The sequence below is a fragment of the Mustela erminea genome, chromosome 2 (genome assembly GCF_009829155.1).
Source record: "Mustela erminea isolate mMusErm1 chromosome 2, mMusErm1.Pri, whole genome shotgun sequence".
NCBI classification, from domain to species: Eukaryota; Metazoa; Chordata; class Mammalia; order Carnivora; family Mustelidae; genus Mustela; species Mustela erminea.
The window spans coordinates 69,284,450-69,303,789 of NC_045615.1; the positions used below are offsets into that span (position 1 = coordinate 69,284,450).

Consider the following 19,340-nt stretch of genomic DNA (forward strand, 5'->3'; position numbering starts at 1 on the left):
TTTTGGTGGTGGGGGGCGCTATTGAGTTATATGAGTTGTATGCTATTGAGATCTTTATATATTTTGGATATTAACCTCTTATTAGATATGTGATTTGTTATTAGATATGTTCTCCCATTCAGTAAGTTGCTTTTTCATTTTGTTGATGGCTGCCTTTGTTGTGCAGAAGTTTTTTAGTTTGATGTAGTCTCACTTGTTGATTTTTGCTTTTGTTGCCCGTGTTGCTGGTATTATGTCCAAAAAAAATCATTGCCAAGACCAACATCAGCGAACTTAACTGCCTATGTTTGCTTGTAGGAGTTTTATGGTTTCAGTTTTACATTTTTTTAAAAAAGATTTTTATTTATTTATTTGACAGAGATCACAAATAGACAGAGAGGCAGGCAGAGATAGAGGAAGGGAAGCAGGCTTCCCGCTGAGCAGAGAGCCCGATGCATGGCTCTATCCCAGGACCCTGGGATCATGACCTGAGCCGAAGGCAAAGGCTTTAACCCACTGAGCCACCCAGGTGCCCCTTCAGTTTTACATTTAAGTAATCCATTTTGGTTAATTTTTGCACATGATGTAAGACCGGGGTTTAGTTTCATATTTTTATGTGGCTTTCCAGGTTTCCTAGCACCATTTATTGAAGAAACTGTTCTTTCCCTATTAAGTATCTTAATTCCTTTGTCATAAATTAATTGACCATATATGTGGGGATTTATTTCTGGACTCTCTATTCTGTTCCATTAACGTATGTGTGTGTTTTTATGCCAATAACATAGTTTTGGTAACTGTAGCTTTGTCATATAGTTTGAAATCAGGGAGCATCATGCCTCCTGCTTTGTTGTTCTTTCTCAAGACTGCTTTGGGCTAATTGGGGTCTTTGTGGTTCCATACAAATTTTAGGATTCTTTGTTTATTTCTGTGGAAAATGCCACTGGTATTTTGGTAGGGACTGCATTGAATCTGTAGATTGCTTTGGGTCATGCGAACATTTGAACTATATTAATTCTTCCAATCCTTAAGTATGGAGTATCTTTCCATTTAACTGTGTCTTTTTCAATTTTTTCCATCGATGCTTTATAGTTTTCAAGTGTAAAGGTCTTTTGCTTTCTTGGTTAAATTTATTCCCAGGTATTTTATTCTTTTTGATGCAGTTGTAAATGGTGGTGTTCTAACAGTTGCAAAAATTAGGGGTCCGGACAAGTGTATGGGCTCCTTTCCAACTGTAGTGAGGCAGAGGGCTTTTGCCTTGATGGTACTCCCTGGCTTGCATTGCTGTTGTTCTCTGACAGCACCACTGTAGCACCTAGATGGTGCCCAACCTGAAGCCTGCACCTAAGGCCTAAGCTCCAGGACTAGCAGGTAGGCCTCTTTCACAGAAAGGCTAGGGGTGTTTTAGTATTTTATCTATGCAGTGTCCTGGAGATAGCCTGCCAAGAACTGCCTTTTTAATTGTCACAGTCTCCTGGGACTCAGGAATGCAGGCCCCCACCCCACCACTAGAGTCAGACCATCCAGAGGAATCCCCTCTGTAGCAACAGTAAAAACCAGGCAGTATAAAAACTGGGGTAGCAGGCTCATGTAACAGACACATACAACACATAGAACGTATAGATCAGCTACCTTGCAAGAGACGCTGGTGCTCCGGAGCATGGCAGAAGAGAGTGCAAGGACTGTGCCTGCCCTCTGAGGTCCCTGGAGAGGTTTACGGTCAAGCCTTAGATGTGTGTTTAATTAAAAGCCCGTCTTTCAGGCTGCAGCTCTGATGAGAAGCTAACAGGCTTCTTTCACAAAAATATTGAGCACCTGGATTTGTTGCCTCTTGCTGAGCCCTGGGGGCGGTAGCTGTTTAAGGGCTCTTTCTCCATTTGTTAAAGTCCTGTGGAACTTGGGAGTATAACCCCTGCTGGTCATTAGGGCCAGGTGATATAGAGGTGGCCCTAAAAGCAACACCAGTAATCGTGACATCAGACAAAGGTATAAGCTCCGTTCTGCAGGATAACCAGTGAGGTTATCCTCCAGGTAGGTAGGGAGGTAGAGGGAGAGTGCGAAGATTGTCTTCATTAGCCTTTGTACTGTAGGCTCCTTTGAATGTGCTGAACAGGAAGCCTGCCCTTGAAGCCAAAACTCCTGGACAAGAAATAGGCCTCTTTCAGAGAACGGCAAGGGGTATGTTTTAGTCTGCTATCAGTGTGGTGCCTTGGGAGTGGTAGTCTGCCAAGAAATAGCTCTCAGATTGTGACAGTCCTGTGGGACTCAAGACATAAGCCTTTCTGGCCTCTACAGCCAGGTCATAAAGGGGAATTCTTTGGTGGGGCAGGGGGAACAGCTGTAAAAAAACAAGCCGCCACATGTAAAAACTGGAGCACCATAAATGTGTCGAAGTTACCTCTGGGAGACACTGGTGCTCTGGAGTACAGCAGAGGGAGTGTGTGAAGGTGATACTCACTGGCTGGATTGAAGCAGAGGGGAAATTGCAAAGTTGGCACCCATCAATAAAAGAGGAGAAAAGGAAAAAAAGAAAAAGAAAAAGAGGGGGGAGGAGGATAAGGAGAAGGGGAAATTGAAAAAAACAAAAACAAAAACAAACAAACAAAAAACAAAAACAGAAAGAAAGAAGCTGGGAAAAGGCCCTTTCTGGCTTTAGGAAGTCAAAGGGTAAATGTCCAAGATGGCGCCTGCTGGCTAGAGCATTTAGATGGTACCTGTGGGAAAGGAATTAAAAAATCAGGATGCTACCTGATGGTTTTAAAAGTGCAGAGTCAGAGCAGGAAGATGGAGCCCACCAGCCTCCAACCCCCAGAAAATATCTCAGTTGGCCCTTGTCCCTCAGACCAATTCTTTAACGTTAGGAAATGAATCTCTTTCACCTAAAGTCTGGGCATTTTTCAAAGGGCTGGAGTGGGTGAGTCTGCACACAGGCCCTTGAAGAAGCTGATCCTCACTTTGACGTAGCTTCAGGATCTCATGGGCACAAGCCCATTGGTCTTCAAAGTCAGGGGTTTTGGGGGCTTAATCTCTCAGGTGCTGGTCTTAAAAGTTGGGGTATCTGATGTAGAGTAAAAACCTTCACTCTTTAGGGAGAAGCTCTTAATTCACATGCCTTCTTAACTGTGGGTTATCTTATGAGGGGGGTACTTTTACCCCTCCTTGCCCTGTTTCTAGTTTTTTTTTTTTCTTTTTTCTTTTTTCCAGAGGAGAGTGTTCCATATATAGCTATAGATTTGGCGAATCTGCAGGAGGAGAATGAGTTCAGTATCTTCCTATCTTGCCGTCTTAAATCAGAACCTTGTATATTTTCTTGTTGAGAGAGACTGGGTCAATTTTCTGGTAGAATTGTACCTTTTGGATTTATATGTTTGGTTACTTTCACTGAAATTTTAGTTTACTCCCCACCATATTTCCTATAAACTGGATATTTCTATCTAAAAGTTGTGACTAAAGTGAGGTTTCCGGTAAAACATTCTTGTCAAGAATATTTCATGAGTGATGCTGTCTCATATCAGGAGTCTCATACTACTAGTTGCCTTTATGATGTTATCGTCCATCATTGGATTCATGGTTAATGTAAAAACTGCCACCGTCACTCGATTGGGAAGTTAATGAATTTTCCTCTTGAGACAAGTAAATATTCTGTATGTTGACAAGTTGGCAGCTGATTATTATCCAGCCTTTGTCAACGTTATACTCAATGCTGCTTCTTCTTCTTCTTCTTCTTCTTTTTTTTTTAAATAAGCTTTATACCCAGTGTGGGGGTTGAACTCACGACCTCAGGATCAAGAGTCACACGTTCTACCAACTGAACCAGCCAGGCATCCCTATACTCAGTGCTTTTAGTACTTACTGCTGATTCTTGCCTGAACCGGATATTCTGTTATAGATTGCAAAATGGTGATTTTTCCAATTTTGTCAATCATTTCACATTCACTGATTAGGATTCTGCTGTCAAGAAGAGCTTCCCTTTGGGCACCTGGGTGGCTCAGTTGGTTGAGCAACTGCCTTCGGCTCAGGTCATGATCCTGGACTTCCAGGATCGAGTCCCGCATCGGACTCCCAGCTCCTTGGGGAGTCTGCTTCTCCCTCTGACCTTCTCCTCTCTCATGCTCTCTCTCACTCATTCTCCCTCAAATAAATAAATAAAATCTTAAAAAAAAAAAAAAAGAGCTTCCCCTCATCAACTGGAACCAGTCATTGCTCTGAAATAGAGTTCCATGTAGTAAAGAAATAATACTTAAATCTCTCTCTTTACCAATATTTGAGTAAGGAATGGGTATAACTTTCATCCCAGTTAGTGGCAAAAGTTTATTTTTCTTTTTGCGTTAAAGTATTATTAGGATTTTTATATATTCAAGTTCATTAATCAGGTATAATATTCTTTATAGTGCTGTCACAGATAGTGTAGTTTACACTAATATATTTGGTCCTATATGTTCTTCTTATAATGTGATATTGACTCTCCTCCATTATTTCTGCCCAGGCACTCTCTTAGGGTATGTGCTTTCAGTGAAATCCAACTATCCTGAAGCCACCACATTGCAGGAGAGAAAGCATATGGAAAGGGAACGTAGAGATATAGAGAGATGACTAAGGAATCCTAATTGTTCCACCCCTTACCTCTTCCAGGCCAGGCAAAAATCCTGTGAATGAATGAGTGAACCATCAGAAGATTTCAGCCTCTGGCTTTTGAGATGCTTAGTTGCCACGGAGTACAGTGGACACCAGCTGACCCACTGAACTCTGCCCACACTGAAAATTGGAGAGAATAATAAGTGTTGTTCTTTCTTTATTATTATTTTTTTTAAAAATAAGAGTTGTTTAAATGAAGTTCAGTGTGGTTTTTTGCATAGCCACAGTAGCTAGATGAATTTGGCCCATAGGAGCCTCCTCAAATTGATTCCCATGGCCTTTGACATGATGCCTGTGCTTTTCAATAATTTCCCTACTTCCTGGCATAAAATGATGTCTTAAGCTCCCCTTATATATTTTTTGCCTCCAGATCTGAAATCAGCCTTTTCCCCAAAGAGTTCTTGTTCTTTTTAGTGGGAAATGGTATTTAAGGGTTCAAAATATGGGCATTCAGAAAGCTTTCAAGAGAATAAATTTCAATAGAAAAATTACAAACTTGATGATAATAAAACATTTCAACATGTTTCCCGAAAGCAGACTTGAAAGACAAACTATGAAGGTCAACCAAATGGACAAGAGAAGTAATACAATTCTAACAAAAATAAAAACACGAACGGAGAGCCTGGCCGGCTCCGTCGTTAAAGCATGTGTGTGACTCTTGGTCTCAGGTTTGACTTTAAGCCCCATGGTAGGTGTAGGGGCTACTTAAAAAAACAAGCAAACATGAACTAGCAATTCTCAAAGGATGGAATGCCTATGTATAATAAATATTGAATCATGTTCAACTTACTTATACTAAAAAATAGAATATATACTATTTTTCCTTTATCAAATTAATGGATATTCTTTAAAAGAAATAAGCTTCTGGAACATGTGGGTGGCTCAGTCAGTTAAGCCTCTGTCTTCGGCTCAGGTCATGATCCCAGGGTCCTGGGATTAAGCCCCACATCGGGCTTCCTGCTCAGCAGGGAGCCTGCTTCCTCCTCTTTCTGCCATTCCCCTCCACTCATGTTCTCTCTTTCTCTCACTCTGTAGCAAATAAATAAGTAAAATACTAAAATGAATGAATGAATGAAATAAGCTTGGCATTGACAAGAATGCAGTAAAAAAAAGTAATCTTGTACCCATTGGTGGCAATGCCACTTGATTTTTGGACTTCTGCTAAGTAATTGGGCAATATGAATAAAACCGCAATATTAATAAGTTGCAATGATTTGCACTAGCTAGGATAGAGCCTAAGATATTGTGACAAAGAGATTCCAAAAATGTCTTGAAATTAAAATTTTTTTCTCTCGTACAACAGGTTGAGCATGAGTAGTCCAGGCTGGAAGGGCAGCTCTGCTTTCTGTGGGTCATTTAGAGCCCTGGTTCTTTCCACTGTCTTGTTTTGCCACTTCCTAAGTGCTTAAGTGACATGACTGAAGCTAGATCACAGGCAAGTCTGGGTTCCAACTTGCATGAAGGAGAGAGAAAGAATTCTAGGACAAGCAATTTTCTCTTAAGCTAGAGAGGTAGAATTCTGCTAACAAGGCCACATCTAGCTGGTAGGGAGGCTGGGAGCTGTAGCCTTTAGACAGGAACTAGATACCTAGTTTAAACACTGTTGTAGGAAGAGGACCACATCCTTTGATTCAGTAATTCTGTTTCTGGTGATGTATATTAATGAAATAAGTCAATTGCAGAAAATGTGTTAATTACTTAAAAATAACTCCGTCAAGGAGTAAGTAATGTCAAGTAAGTCAAGTAAGTAAGTAATGTTACTTACTAGAGAGGAAAATCACTTGAGAAACATCTATACATATTATTGGAGCATTTTAGAGGCCATGGCAAGTGATTAAATGAGGTGGAAACCAGTGGAGGGGGTTGAGTAAAAGAGTGAGTCAGTTTAAGAACATTCTGCTTGCTGTTTGGAGGACAGGGTGGAAACATTTGCCGTAGTCCAGGAGAAGAATAATGATGGTAGTTTGAACTAGGGTTTTAGTGGTAATAGTATAGTCAATTGAATATTAAACTTCTATTAGCTGTATGGATTTTGGAAGGAGCATTTTATCTGTGAGGACAAATTTCCCTCTTTACTTAGCCAATAAAATAAGAGATAACAGCAAAAGTGGGGTGTTGGTACAGACATATACCTGGAGTGTTATTTTAAAAATGTTCAAAGTTAGGGACGCCTCGGTGGCTTAGTCAGTTAAGTGGCTGCCTTTGGCTCAGGTGATGATCCCAAGGTTCTGGGATGGAGTCCCACAACAGGATCTCTGCTAAGTGGGGAGCCTGCTTCCCCCTTTCCCTGCTTTTCCCCCTGCTTGTGCCCTCTCGTGTGCTCTCTCTGTCAAATAAATAAATAAAATCTTAAAAAAATAAAGATGTTTGAAGTTTATATCTGTAAAGTTAAAGGTAAGAAAAATGCCAAGAAACTCTTAACAAAAAGATATTTCTTAAATAAAAAAAAGTATTCTTTAAAGATTATTTATTTATTTATTTGACAGACAGAGATTGCAAGTAGGCAGAGAGGCAGGCAGAGAGAGAGGAAGGGAAGCAGGCTCCCTGCTGAGCAGAGAACCTGATGCGGGCCGATTCCAGGACCCTGGAATCATGACGTGAGCCAAAGGCAGAGGCTTTAACCCACTGAGCCACCCAGGCGCCCCTTATTTTTATTTTCTTGTATCTTAGTTAATTAATATGTTCTTTCCTACAGAATAATCACAACTTATGGGGGCCCGGGTGACTCAGTGGGTTGAGCTTCTGCCTTTGGCTCAGGTCATGATCCCAGGGTCCTGGGATCAAGTCCCACATTGGGCTCTCTGCTCAGCAAGGAGCCTGCTTCCCTTCCTCTCTCTCTGCCTGCCTCTCTGACTACTTGTGATCTCTGTCAATATATCCTTTTTGTTATGGAAATAATTTAGTCTAATGATGCTCTATTAAGCTATATGATATTACACTAATAACCTGTCATTATATATATAATATTTAAGTTATCTGTTGTTTTGTATCAAGGATGTGATATTTTCTCCTGAAAAGATGTTCAGGTTGCTTGTGACCAAAGAATTCAATACAAGATTCCATGAAGCAACTAGTGTCCATTTGTTTTCTATTGGGAATAACCCATAGAAAGAATAAAGCTATTTAGGTCAATTCATTTTTTCTTACTACTTGTTGAACATCTACTGTGTTTAACACGTATTTATGTCACTGTAAATAATACCAAGGTGCATGACATTCAGTGGATTTAAAAGATGGTTAGAGAGATACTGCTTCTACATAAATATCGGAAATATAGTTGATAAACTAAATTCAAAGGAAGTTATACAGTTAAAGTAGACAAAGTGAATTCTCCTCTTGGCCAGGGAAGAATTACACTTCTGACACTGCTTCTTTTTGGCTATGATTTTGCTTCATAAAAGCTTAAGAAGTTTGGCTATTCTTACCTTAAATGTTACATTTATTACCATTTATAATAATGAAACCAAGATGAAACATGGCTCTGTTACTAGCTTTCAGATTTAGTATTAGACACAGAACATTTTATTTATTTTTTTTTTTTTATTTTTTTTTTTTTAGATTTTTGTTTATTTATTTATTTGACAGACAGAGATCACAAGTAGGCAGAGAGGCAGGCAGAGAGAGAGAGAGGAGGAAGCAGGCTCCCCGCTGAGCAGAGAGCCCGACGCGGGGCTCGATCCCACAACCCTGAGATCATGACCCGAGCCGAAGGCAGAGGCTTTAACCCACTGAGCCACCCAGGCGCCCCAAGACACAGAACATTTTATAAGGAGCCTTGAGAAAGCTATTACTCCTTTGACTTATCACAGAAATAGAATTAGAAGCCCTGTGCCAAATAAAAAGAAGTCTTATTTGAAACCAGGTACATTGTTCAAATACCTCGCCTCCAAATCTAATATCCCTGCTTTGTGCTATGTACCTAGTAGGTGATCAGTAAATTGTTACTGAATGAATGAATGCAGACATGTACAGATGATTCTGAGTTTCTGCCTGCTTACCTGTCTGTCTAGGTCTATTGGTCTATTTCTGTTGGACTGAATGTGAGCCTCCTCACAGTGGAATTATTACACATGGCACTGAATCTAGTGGTTACTTCGCTGAGAAATTCCATGAATTAAAGCCACTGGTAACTAGTTTAAATAAAATTCACATGAAACCCACCAATATTTTATGGATTTATAGACACACACACACACACACATTTACATATATTCTACAGAAAGATGGAGGGAGATAATAGCAATTTGCAGATGAAATTACTCCCATGGTTATTGGTATCTTGACAGTAGCTTATTTTTCATCTTTCCTGAACTAGGCGTGTAACTCCAGTTACTTCCCTATATCTGATAAATGTTGGCAGCAAACAAATCCAAGTGCTTTTCTTGCTTATATTTTTTTTTCTTCTGTTAGAAACAGAAGGAATCAGGCAAAAAAATATTTTGTGAGAAAATAACAATTCCTGACTTGGTACCACCTGCTTAAATGTAAGCCAGAGGCCCCCAAATGATGCAACCCAGGAGTGTAGAAGAGACTGGTGGATGGGCTGTCACGTCTGGCTGATCTGATGTCAGAGCAGATCATGTGGTGCTCTGCGGGCCGCTGGGACTGGCCCGCCGAAAGCACATGGATTACAGTCTGAGGCTGTAATGGGAAAGTCGGCTCCCGGGCTGCTGTCTCATAGACACCAGCCTGCAGGGAAGCTGGGGGCTCTCCGATTTTCCCTGCTCCGGGGCCCCTCCTGCTGCGTGACTCACAGGCACAGTGCAGAGAGAAGCTGCGGCTCCCAGTAAGTCCTTAAAGAAGATCTTTATTCAGAGCGTTCTGGAAGCGGGGAGGAAGTGTGGGTGTGGATGGGGGTTACTGGAAGCCCTTTGTAGAACACTCTCCTAGGATCTGGGCTGGGCAGCGTGGCTTTCCATGCCATCCTGGAGTGCATAGGCAGCGGTGATGTGTACATGTCCCCCAGCCCTGATTTCGGTTTGTTCTCCACGGGATGTGTTTTTCTGAACTGCATTTTCTCTTTTTGCAAATGTAGGATAGATTTGTGAGATCTGGTTAAAGTGAATGGATTTCAGATCCTCAGACCCTGGAGTGGTCTTGGCATTCTCTGTATGGTAAGCAGGGAGAAGGGAGAGAGGGTGGTGTCTCTCAGTCAGAATCACTGTTTATGTTAAGATCTCGGCTGTGCCTGTGCTGGAGAAATATTTAGCAGTTGCCCCCTTTCCTGCTTTGGGTAAGTAGGTGATGGGAAAGAAAGCAGGGTAAGCCAGCGGTGAGAAGCATGTAGATATGAGGAATTACTGGTAAACTGAAATGCTGTTAATATATTGCTTTTTTAATGGTCCGTTGTATATTAGGTCATGTCAAGTGGTAGAACAGGTACCAGTAGTGGAGGGATGACCGAGTTCTCTCTAACCTTTTCCCAGCAAGCAAATTGTTTTTCCTGCGTTCAAGGCTCTGTTTAAGAGTAGTGAGAAGTGCAAACAGTGCAGATTTCTAAGCCCTGTTTTTTGTTGTTTTGCTGATAACAAGCATCACGTTTCCACTCTCATGCATCAGGAGAGATCCTCACCTCCGTGATGTTTAGGCGTGGCCTTTTTGGAGAGCAAGGGAATACATGCAGTAACATCTTATTGTTCCTTCTGGGCATATCACATTAAATTTGTTTTAGAGACTGAAAGTATGTGTGGCTGGAAGGGGCTATAAAGGGAAAATTAGGAGAAGAGATTGTTTATTTGCCTTGGTACTTTCTGTGAACACTTGACAGAGTTTGAGGTCAAGGTGGAGGATATCTAATTGAAAGACATAAGCAAATCAATAATTGGGCTATGTCATTAAGCATCAGAAAATATTTACTCTTTTTTGTTTGTTTGTTTTCTTTGTAGGAAGAACCCTAGTCTTTTCTTTGAGTCTCTGCACAAACTGTAGGATTTGCAAAGCCTGTTTCTAGAAACATTTAGGCATTGAAGAAACTTTTGGGTAGGAAGGATGGTGGATGGGAGCAAAGACAGGATGCTTAGAGGAGATCTATTCTTTTTTTATAGGCTTTTGCGATAAATGGCTTAAGTCACAGAACATCAAAAACAAAACAAAAAAAAAGATGGGTGGCTTGCCCCACCCATCGTGTTGTGAACATGGATTATTCACTTGCCGTTTTATTCCAGTGAACTGCATAAGCACTAAGTACAGAGAAGGTTCTAATTCATCATTTGAGCCCCATGAAACAGAGTACAAGCAAATAAAATGGAGCCGTAGAAAAATGAAGATGCCCTCTTTCCTGCCCCACCCCATCTTGTTCTCCCTCCATATTGTTGAGTGAAGCTAGATTTATGTCGGGCAGGGTCCTTATTACTGTTCATAATTTTGTTAGTCATTTCAGAAGAGCTGACAAAAGGCACAGGCTATGCAGCTGGTACTTGCTGGAGGAGAGCAGGTTTGCACAGTGTGGGAAATGTTTTCAGAGGGCCTCTTACTGACCCAACCCAGACCACACCCCCTTTTTTGGCTCCCTGCCAAACACACTATCTCTGTAGGGAAGCCTGATGAACTGATGCCCATGCTGTGGCATGTTGATTATTTGGTTATAAAACCAAGGAGCTCTCATCTCTGCAGGTACACATCACCTGCTTCTCAGGGTAGAGACGCCAGTTTGTGGGAGTTTTAGAATTTCTTTTCTTCAAAAATTAATACCTTAGTATGAAAAGAAATAGAGGAAAATTATGCATTTCCCCATCTCACTCGCAAAAGCTCTGGCTAGTGTCTTTGTTTTTTTTTTCGTGTCTTCATCGTCGTTTTTGGCAGGCTGTGATTAATGCATAGGGGGCATCTACACCCCAGATTTCTACTCTTCAGGGAAGGCTTATGCAGTTGGGGACTTAGAATTGGAACAGACCTTAAGAACTGAGAGTTTATCCCCTTATTTTACAGAAGGGAGACTGGCCTGAGTTATACAAGTGATGAGTGACAGAATCAGGACCGGACCTCAGCTCTCCTGACTTGGTGCACCTTTCCCAATCACATAACTTAAGGAGGAAGCATTTTCCTACAAAATTAGGTGTTTTTCTTTCTTTTTTAAATTTTAGGTTATTTTTCATTTTATTTAGCAGTGGTACTACTGGAACAGTAAAATCACTACAATTTCACTTTTCTTTCCCAAGAATATCTTGGACTAGGTTGGAAAGTCCCCCAAAAGAAAATTTACTTTTTATTTTTTTTAGGGGAATAGTGCATTCTTTCTGGGTAATGTGATGAGATCTCAAATACCTGATTATTATTATTATTATTTTTAAAGATTTTATTTATTTTATTTGACAGACAGAGATTACAAGTAGGCAGAGAGGCAGGCAGAGAGAGAGAGGAGGAAGCAGGCTCCCTGCTGAGCAGAGAGCCTGATGCGGGGCTTGATCCCAGGACCCTGGGATCATGACCTGAGCCGAAGGCAGAGGCTTTAACCCACTGAGCCACCCAGGCGCCCCTCAAATACCTGATTATTAGTTTTCCAATCTTGCCTTGCTGGGCATGTGGACCATTCTAATTAGTAAAGAAATCATTATTCAATTATAGCAAACAAATGCCATGGTAACACTGAGAAGCTTCTTCCCATTTGGGTAGTTTTCTTTTTCTTTCTTTTTTTAAAAAAAGATTTTATTTTAAAAAACTCTCTATATCCACATGGGGCTCGAACTCACATCCCTGAGATCAAGAGTCACGTGCTCCACCGACTGAACCAGCCAGGCAATCCTGTGTTTTCTGAGTCATATTAATGTTCTTTCTTCATGCAAGCTCTGTTCATGGTCACAGATTTAAAATCATTTAAGAGATATTTCAGCATAGGGGCGCCTGGGTGGCTCAGTGGGTTAAGCCTCTGCCTTTGGCTAAGGTCATGATCCCAGGGTCCTGGGATGGAGCCCCGCATCATCGCATCATCCACATCATCGGGCTCTCTGCTCAGCAGGGAGCCAGCTTCCTCCTCTCTCTCTGCCTGCTTCTCTGCCTACTTGTGATCTCTGTCTGTCAAACAAATAAAATCTTAAAAAAAAAAAAGAGAGAGATTTCAGCTTAACTTTCTCTCTTTAGATTACTGCTAGACCTAAAAGAGATTTTCAAAAAATACTTGTTCATTGAATGATAGAGAATACAAAACATTACAGTGCCTGTTTAGGAGTATGTTAATATCTAAGAGGTAATGCAATGTTATGCTCTTCCATAATGGTATTAGAATATCCATCTGCTAATTACTCGGTCTAGATTTGGTCAGAGTGAGACTCATATATTTGTTTGAAATCAGTATAGATATGAATAAATGTCACATGTAATTCATCTATGCTAATGCTATTTGTAAAAGCACCAAACATGATTAGATTGGGTGTTGTTTAATTACATTTTTTAGAAACCTTGGCTATAATACCGAAGACCTCTGATTATATCCTTACTGTGTAATAACCAGTTTCTACTGGTCTAGTGAGGGCATCTTTTCATTCTAAACATTAAACTATAGTGATATATTGGAAGAAATTAGTTCTGGTGGCTTTGAGTGGTTTCAAGAAGAATAATTGGAGCACTGTTCCAAAGAGCCTCCACTCTGTAGCTCAGAAACAAATGGCTGCATGTGTGACATTTCTAAATGGTGACATCTTCAAGGAAGCCTCTGGCTGATTTCTTATTTTAAGTTTCAGGTTGTGTTGGGGAAAAAGAAAACAGAAAAGGCAATTGGGGCGTTAATATTTCTAATATGGAGAGACAAAGACTTCAGTTAAAGATACCACTTATTTTAAACGGATCTAACTAAGAGGAAATGCAGAAACGATGGTCAGGGGAGTCTCAGTACAGTGAAAAGCTGCTGTCCTTGTTGTAAATTCCACTCTTTAAGGTCTTGGATGCCTTTAACTGGTTCCATTTAGGCAGAAAGCACAAGCGAATATCTCTTGTTGTAAACAAAGCAACAGATTTAAGTTAATGCTAATGTGTTCACAGCCAGAGCCAAAAGCTTTTCAGGGTTATTATAACACACTGGGCTCTTAGCCCATCCATCTAAATGTCTAAAGTAGACTAAAGTTATGGATCAGCCCATTGTATACACCATCCCACATGAGAGCCAGATGCTACTGTTTACTGTGCTAGTAACCTTGCCAGCTTCAATGTGAAATCTGAGATTACTGTTTGGGGTCAATGGAAGTTATAGATTGATTTCTTTGATCCTGAATTTAAGCTCCTACACACCAGTCTGTTTTGATTAATGATGATTTTTTAGAACAATCTCTTAAACTTAATTTACACCCAACTCTCTAAACTGTTTAGATGAAGGGCTTCCTCATGAAAACTGTGTTTATTTATTATCTTTTGGGTCTTTGGGTTTGATGTAGGGCTTCAGCATATTTTTTGTCCTTTGTCTTGATCATGGAAAAGAAGTCATGAAATTCTTCTTCTTCTTTTTTTTTTTAAGATTTTTATTTATTTATTTGGACAGAGAGAGAGATCACAAGTAGGCAGAGAGGCAGGCAGAGAGGGGGAGGGGAAGCAGGCTCCCTGATGAGCAGAGAGCCCGATGGGGGCTTGATCCCAGGACCCTGAGATCATGACCTGAGCCGAAGGTGGAGGCTTAACCCACTGAGCCACCCAGGCGCCCCAAAAGAAGTCATGAAGTTCTGTTGCATAACACTGCACTTGAAAATACCACTACAACATGAATTTCAAGAAGATTTGGTAGAAATATAGTTCTGTGTATAATGACTTAGGAAAAGATTATCCATTGTCCTTGGTCAAAAAGAAAATTCCATCATTTAAAGCGCAGTATTGGGCTTAGTACATATTGTGAGATTTTTATTCCTTAATCTTTTTAAAAAATTTTTTTGAGATTTTTTTTTTTATTTGACAGAGATCACAAGTAGGCAGAGAGGCAGGCAGAGGTGGAGGGTGGGTGGGGGGTGGGGGGAGCAGGCTCCCTACTGAGCAGAGAGCCCAATGCGGGGCTCAATTCCAGTTCCCTGGGATCATGACCTGAGCTGAAGGCAGAGGCTTTAACCCATTGAGCCACCCAGGCACCCCTTTATTCTTTAATCTTTTTTTTTTTTTTAAGATTTTATTTATTTATTTGTCAGAGAGAGAGGAGCGAGAGTGAGCACAGGCAGAATGGCAGGCAGAGGCAGAAGGGGAAGCAGGCTCCCCGCCAAGCAAGGAGCCCGATGTGGGACTCGATCCCAGGACGCTGGGATCATGACCTGAGCCGAAGGCAGCTGCTTAACCAACTGAGCCACCCAGGCGTCCCTATTCTTTAATCTTAATCTTAATTTGATTTGTATGCGGTTAAGGTGGTTTTTGAGAAAGTACTGTAAGTAATAATAATAGCAACGGCCATATGCTGAGCACTTCCCTTACAGTAATCCAAACGGAACTGCTTGTGTCTTGCTTTTTAGCAAAGCAATTCCACAAATCCTTTCATGTTAGTCTTTGAGAATAGCCATTGCTGGGGTTTTTGTTTGTGACACTTAAAAGTATACCCTTCAATGTGGTATTCAAGTGCTAATGAAAAAAATAGGCTCCAAAAGTTTCACAGGATTAGATCTTTTCTCATCTTGATGTTGGAATATCAATGCTGCAATTCATTACTTTTCCTTATATTTTAATATCATTGGTTTAAAAAAACTTTACTTATTTATTTTTTATTAAAAAATTTTTAAAGATTTTATTTATTTATTTGAGAGAGGGAGAGAGAGAGAGAGAGAGAGAGAAAGACAGTGAGTGCACAGAGGGAGAGGGGAGAGGGAGAGGGAGAAGCAGACTCCCCCCTTGAGAAGGGACCACTCTCCCCATCTGAGGAGCTCCATCCTAGGACCCTGGGATCATGACCTGAGTTGAAGGCAGGTGCTTAACCGACTGAGCCACCCAGGTGCCCCATCATTGGGTTTTATAATAATGGAAACATTAAACCATCCCTAATGAAGAATGAAGCTGTGTTGAAAGTAGATTTTGTACCATATTGCAGTCACAGAATTGTTTTGTTTTGCTCAGAAAGGACTATTGCTCCTTAACATTGTACATTTTATGCTTACTAAAATGTTGTTGACATCCATATATGAACACATATTCTTTCTAGTTGTAAAGTTACTTATAGAATAATACTGCAGAATTTTAAACACCTGATTCTGATATTGTATGGTATCAATTTCAGAATAAACTAAATTCTGTAAGAACATTTGGCTCAGATGTTACTAAAAATAATTGCTCTAAAATCTCACACGGGGAATAACATTCCATGGTTTTCTACTTGTTGGGCATTTTTGCTTTGTTTCCATTTGGGATTGAAAAGAAATTTAGAAGAAATATTTTAAAAGGAGATGTGTTGGTGCTTTATAAGCTTCCGGTATGCTGCCCCAGTTAAATCTACATTATTGCTGTAAAGAGACTATATACTTGTGTTTAGGCACTAACCTGTTTAAATTATTTAAAATTTGATTTAGAAAAAGGCCAATCTCCCTAAAAATAGCTAGCACAGTATATGTTAGTTCATCAGTACTTAGCTAGACCAAGTAGTTTGGAAGGAGAGAAAATGACCCGTAGCACCTACGTAGTAAGGCAAGACTCATTTGGACATAGGACAGTTTTGAACGATGGTCTTATTTTCAGCTTGAACTACAAAAGAAAATAATAGAGAGAGCCTTGCTCTACTGAGGAAAATCTTGGAATATAGACTTAGAAAAGGTTTGAACCAGAATAAGCCAAACATGAAGTAGTAGGTAAAAGCAGATGACAGGAAACTGAAGTGGCAGTCTTTTATTTTTTGTTTTAATTTTTATTTATTTAATTTTAAAAAGATTTTATTTATTTATCTGACAGAGAGAGATCACAAGTAGATAGAGAGGCAGGCAGAGCGGGGAATAGTCTCCCCTCTGAGCAGAGAGCCTGATTCAGGTCTCGATCCCAGGACCCTCAGATGATGACCTAAGATAAAGGTAGAAGCTTAACCCACTGAGCTAGCCCGGCACCCCTGAAGTGGCAATCTTTTAGACCACAGTAGCTCTCAAACCAGAACACTGGAATATTGGGTTGAATAGATGGCTGATGATTTCTGATTTTAGTGATATCATGGCAATTTTCCATCATAAATCTGGTAGAACACCAAAAAGTTGGATTAGCTGAAGCTGTGACTGATAATCACAGTTAATGATTAGTTCTGGAGATACTTGGTGCATCCAGGGGACTGTACTTTTTATTTATTTTTATTTTTTCTTTTGTGAATGATTTATTGTTTTTGAAAATACGATATATTATCCCAAATTCAAAAGATACAAAACAACAGATAAGTTTTCCTTCTTCCCTGGTACTGCAGTTCCCCTCCTAAAACTGCTGTTTTTAGTTCTATATGTCTCTTCTGGTTATTTTCCTTGACTTTATATACATATACCTACATAATCTTGTTAAACAGAAGTAGTTGCATACTACATATACTACTCTGCTTTTTTTTTTTTTCCCACTTAGTATGTCTTGGGTATTGTTCCATATCAGTACATACAAAGTTACCTTCTTTTAAAAATTTTTTTATTAAGGATTTATTTGAGAGAGAGCACATGCAAGTGAGGGGAAGGACAAAGGGAAAGGGAGAGAGAGAATCCCAAGCAGACTCCCTACTGAGTGTGTAGCCTGACACTGACATCAAGAGTCAGTCACTTACACGCAAATTCGTGAAGTGTTCCATATTTTTCCAACTTTTGTAGCAACATGGACGGGACTGGAAGAGATTATGCTGAGTGAAATAAGTCAAGCAGAGAGAGTCAATTATCATATGGTTTCACTTATTTGTGGAGCATAACAAATAGCATGGAGGACAAGGGGAGATGGAGAAAAGAAGGGAGTTGAGGGAAATTGGAAGGGGAGGTGAACCATGAAAGACTATGGACTCTGAAAAACAATCTGAGGGGTTTGAAGGGGCGGGGGTGGGAGGTTGGGGGAACCAAGTGGTGGGTATTGGAGAGGGCACGGATTGCATGGAGCACTGGGTGTGGTGCAAAAATAATGAATACTGTTACGCTGAAAATAAATTAAAAAAAAAAAGATTAGCTGAGGAGAGAAAAAAAAAAAAAAAGTCAGTCACTTAACTGACTGAGCTACCCTGGTGCTCCCAAAGTTACCTTCTTCTGGAAACAAATGTTTTGTGAATAGTTTAAAACATATATAAAATTAGATTGTATAATAAACACACAGGTATCTATTACCCAGTCTCAATAGACATAAAAATATTTTGACAATCTTACTATATATTAAACAATATTAAGGGATTTATCATTAGTTTTGTTAGGTGTGATTATAGCCTAGTAATTATATTGAAAAGGATTTTCCTTATTGATTAGAGATGCATGCTTATGTATTTATGAGTGAGATGATATGTTGTCTGATGTTTGGGATTTACTTTGAAATTTACCTGAAGAGGGACATCTGGGTGGCTCAGTCAGTTAAGCCTCTGCCTTCAGTCAGGTCATGATCCCAGGGTCCTGGGATTGAGCCCCACATCAGGCTCTCTGCTCAATGGGGAGCCTGCTTCCTCCTCTCTCTCTGCCTCTCCACTCCTGCTTTCTCTCACTCTCTGAAATAAATTAATAAAATATTTAAAAAAATAAAACATACCAGAAGAAAAAAAAATGTGCAAGAGGAACATCTTAAGCTAAGATTGCCAAAATGTTGAAGTTGGATGAATGCAAATTCATTATTTCTCTTTTATTATGTATGTTGGAATAATTCCATAGTAAAAAATACATTTGCTAATTTGTTTTCATTTATAGCTCCACCTTTTTCTCAGGAGCATTTTAAAGTGAATCTTAAATATCACATAATTTTACCCGTAGATACTTTAGTATGTATTTCTAAGACAGAACTTAAAAAAATCACAATACCTTTGTCACATCTCAGAAAATTAACAGTAATTCTTTTTTAAAAAAGGTTTATATATTTATTTTAGAGAAAGAGAGGGAGAGAGAGCACACCAGTGAGGAGGGGGAGGGGGAGAAGCAGAGGGAGAGGCAAAGGGAGAGAGAGAATCTGCCAGCAGACTCCCTGCTGACAATGGAGCCTTCTTCAAAGCCCCATCCCAGGACCCTGAGATCATGACCTGAACTGAAAACAAAAGTCAACCACTTAACTGACTGAGCCACTCAGGCGCCACAACAATAATTCTTAATATAATCCAGAATCCAGTCTATTTTTCAGTTTCCCTGATCTCTAAAGTATCTTTTAATAGTTGTTTTATTTGAATAGGGAGTCAAATTGGGTCCACATATGACATCCATTAGAATTCATTTAAACTTTAGTATTTCTTTTCCTTAAGAAGAAGTCATTCATTTATTTAAAAAACTAGATTTTTTTTTTATCCTGTAGAAGACCCCACTTTCTGGATTGGACTGTCTCCTCCAGGTGCTATTCCACTTGTTCCTCTGTTCCTTGTATTTGATGTTTGACGAAGTTCATATTGAATATTTTGGCAAGAATTCTTTCTAAGTGGTTCTTGTTTCTTGCTGTATCACCTTGGGAGACTCATGCATCTCATGTTTCACTTTGAGCAATTCGAAGATTGAACAGAGGATTTGGGTGGTATCAGCCTGATCTGCCTGTATAAAGTTTCCCATTAATGTTTCACCAAATGTTTTTGGCATCCAGTGATTCTGTTTGCTTTAGTCCATTATTCCATTAAGGGTTGTAAATTGATTTTCTAATTCTTCCATTCATTTTACATTTATTACCTG

The 19,340-nt window shown here is 39.8% G+C and overlaps 1 protein-coding gene across 2 annotated transcripts in view; it reads left to right on the forward strand.

Annotated features, from left to right (window-relative positions):
- Positions 1 to 19,340, forward strand: part of ANK2 (ankyrin 2) — a 664,974-nt gene that overhangs the window by 92,434 nt on the left and 553,200 nt on the right. Inside the window, exon 1 of one of the 2 annotated variants that reach the window (XM_032333196.1) lies at positions 9,215 to 9,397. The exons of the other annotated variant lie outside the window; for it this stretch is intronic. The gene's annotated coding sequence lies outside the window, so the exon portion shown is untranslated. Of the gene's footprint in view, positions 1 to 9,214; positions 9,398 to 19,340 lie in introns of those variants that run through there. 2 annotated transcript variants of the gene reach the window in all.